Genomic DNA, 3,415 nt, shown 5'->3' on the forward strand with positions numbered 1-3,415 from the left:
ACTGCTCAAAGCCACATCCAACCTGCCCTTGATGCATCACAGGAATGGAGCTTGCCCCGCTTCTCTGGGGAGCCTGTGTCAGCGCCTCATCGCCCTGTGCCCCGTGTCCCGGAGGGGAGCGGAGCGGCCGGTGCTGCCCCCGGACCGCGCGGGGGCGAGCGAGCAAACGGAGAAACAGAAAAAGGGATGGCAGCAGAAATAATCCACAAACGCCAAAGGTTTATGTCCGAAGAGGAGACAGAGGAGTCCTGCAACTTTATTCGGATAAAGGGAGAGAGCCCACCGGGGCACACGCCCGCTGCGTGTTTTCTCTCGAGGTTTCGGAGGGCGCAGCCTCCTGTTATCCTGAGCTCCCGGCCGCTCGTTGCCCTCTTCCTTTCCCCACCGGCTGAGGTCAGCAGGAAGGCACAGCCTTCCCGAGCCGCCTACCGCGTATTCCCCCCCATAAACCTGCTCAGAAACTCCAGCTTGTGCAGACCCGTGGCTGTTTCAGGAGCCAGACTGTCTGGGCTCTGCAACAAACCTGCTGCCCAAAATCAGTAGAGAATCAATTTCAAAGCTGTTAACATCCATACCTTCACCCCTGGAATTGTTTGTAAAGACATTAGCACACAGCTTCCCTCTCAGGGACAAAGGGACAAAGGGTCCCGGCGCTGCGGCGGCAGCAGCAGCAGCGACTCTACCGACCCGGTACCTCTTCTGCTCGTCCTCCTCCTCTCCCGTTCCCGGTCTCTCTCGCTCTCCTGTGTCCCACCCCGTCCCCGCTCCTCCCGGAGCCGCTTCCCCCCGGTTCAGGGCGGCCGCCGCGGCCTCGCCCCCGCCCGGCTCTCGCCGTACCGGCAGTGGCTCCGCCCGGCCCGGCCCCGGCCGCTGCCGCCGCCCCCTCTGCGGGTTCCCCGGCCCGAGCTCCGCCGCTCGGTGCCCGCTCCAGATGGGGAAGCCCGGCTCGGGGCGGTCGGGGGCTGGCCCGGACCTCGAGAAGGAGAAGGTACAGGGTGGGGCCGCTGCTGGGGACTTGACCAAGTCAGCCGAAAGTGGTCGGAATGTCCAGAAGTTACTCCGGACAGGCCTGGGGGTGACAGTGTCATCAGCCCTGAGACGAGACGGCACGGCCAGCGTGGGGGAACAGAGCTGGAGTCACCCGCGGGGACCTTGGTCGTGTCCTGCGCACCTTCGGGTACCGTGCGCACCTTGGGGCCGTGGGTTTGTTCGGGTTTTGGAAGAAGTGTGTGTGTTGGGGATTTGTTTGATTTTCTGGCGTTTTTCTAAGGGGTGGGAGCGTTGATTTGGGTTTTGCTTTTGTTAAACTGACGTTTCGAAAGCTGCGCAGCCCCCGCTAGCCCCGGGCGGGGGAGCCCCGGAGAGCGGCGCTGGCTGGAGCCGACACTGGGTGGCAGGAGGCTCCCGCAAACAGCTTCAGTCCGGGTCGTTCATCCCTTCCCAGCCCATCACCTCCAGCACAGGCTGCTGTGCACCCCCTGGGCTTATCCAGGACCCCTGCACGTGCCCTGGCCCCCGCAAGTGCACACTTAGCCCCCCAGTGACGCCCGGGCACCCTGCGGCCCCACCGTCAGCCGCACAGCCAGGGCTGGGTGTGCCGGTGTGCTCACGGGCGTGCAAGACTGCTCGGGGGATGCAGGTGTGCTCCGAGGAGTGCATGCATATTCCAGGGTCACTCGGACCAGTGCTCGAGCCTGGCTTAGCGGGTGAGCAGAGGGAGCACATCCCTCCCGCTGTTTGAATAAACTGGGGGATGTCTGCCCGTGGGGCATTAACAGCTCCAAGAACGTCTCAGAGCACAGGGACCTTCCATGTGAGAATGTCCCTGAACTGCAGCCTCCCACCAAGCTCCTGCTGTTGTGTGAGAATCCTCCTGCTCTTCCTACTTCTCCACTGTGGATGCACAATCCTTGACCCAAACACCGAGGAGCACCCGGAGGGACCGGAAGGGGCTTTGGTAGAGGTGTAAAATGTAGCCCAAGGGTGGGAAGGGAGCAGCTGGGGCTCTAGTGATGTGAACCTACCAGGAGCTGCCTGCACATCCACATCCTGGAATTTAATTTTTTTTAAAAAGCAAATTCAGTGGGTGAGAGCTGCTCATGGCTGTATTGCCCAATAGTTACCCAGTGTCAGCAGCAAATCTCATGTTCCCTTTTGCAGACAGGGCACTTGCAGTCACCTTTGACCTCTATTCCCTGGGAACAGCCACTCTCTGATACTTCCACAAAATCTGATTTTTTTTTGCTTTAACTGACTCTGTGTTTTCTAGGAAGGAGGACCAAGCAGCATGTGACCTGTGACCAGCCACTCTGGGATGCTTGACAATGCGCCACACTCTGCTTTAGGGCTCCCAGTAGCAGAAGACGGGTGCTGTGGTCATGCAGCAGGTGGCTGCTACACATCTCTAGGGTCAGCAGGTTACCTCTGCACCACTGCCTTCCCATGGCATTGTGGACATCCAGTGCTGGTGCCTGGAGGACCATTTGTCAACACAATACAAACATGTTTTATGCTCTTGCCAGATCAAGAGGAACAAATAAATGTGCAACGGGACAAATAAATAGGAAAGGACTTGGGGCTGCTGTGCCAGAATAGCCTGAAGTAGTAAAGCACATGAGAAGAGTCCCTCAGGGCAGAGGGCAGAGTGGAGTGCCCAGGCCCTGCTTGAAAGCCTCAGATGACCGAGGAAGGGTGACATTCTATTAGTAAACCACTAATGGCCACCTCTTTGACATTTCCTGAAAACTACCATAGGTTGGCTGGTTCCTGGAGGAGCGCTGTGATGTCAGCAGCCAGAAATCCCGTGGAACCGGCCAGACTGGCAAATGCATTAAAGTCAGCTAATCTGCTGTTTTATCACTCCTCCACCCCCAGATCCCCATCCACTTCAGGCATCAGAGGGAAGCTAATTGACTTGAGCTTCCTTTTTGTGCTCAAACACCTTGGCTGCCTTGGTTATTTTCTCTCATTTTTGTTTCATACAAACATATCAGCTTCAAAGGCGGTGCTGGCACAGGTGTTATGTGATACATATCTACCAAATAACCCGGGAGAGGCCTTGCTTCACCAGGTGCTCTCTGCTTCTGAGTGATCTGGGCACAGTTTTGCTGCCTCCCCACTCACTGGGGTGAGAGTTACTCCTGGGAAAGGACATCAGTTGTTGCTCACCTTCCCTCTTTTCTTTTATCCCCCAAAGCAGGGGAAAGTGGAGATTTTTGCCAGCAAGGGCCAATGCGGAGTGGCCTTCCAGGGAATGGGACCTTAGCAGGGACATGGCACCATTCCTCAGAGTGGCTTTTGTAGTGAGAAGGGCAGGTGTTCATGGAAATGGTTTCCTGGATGGGGACTGACCCAGAGGCTGAGGCTCCCATCTTCACCTTACCTGACCCAGTAAGTTTGACTCTGATCCTCACCC

At 57.5% G+C, this 3,415-nt stretch overlaps 1 long non-coding RNA gene across 1 annotated transcript; it reads left to right on the forward strand.

The window, feature by feature from the left end:
• The first annotated feature begins 900 nt into the window (after positions 1-900).
• LOC128814221 (uncharacterized) lies at positions 901-2,867 on the forward strand. The gene is made up of 2 exons (XR_008439306.1): positions 901-1,177; positions 2,270-2,867. It is a non-coding gene; the product is annotated as an uncharacterized LOC128814221 (long non-coding RNA).
• The last annotated feature ends 548 nt before the right edge of the window (positions 2,868-3,415 follow it).

This window comes from Vidua macroura, chromosome 14, assembly GCF_024509145.1.
Source record: "Vidua macroura isolate BioBank_ID:100142 chromosome 14, ASM2450914v1, whole genome shotgun sequence".
NCBI classification, from domain to species: domain Eukaryota; kingdom Metazoa; phylum Chordata; class Aves; order Passeriformes; family Viduidae; genus Vidua; species Vidua macroura.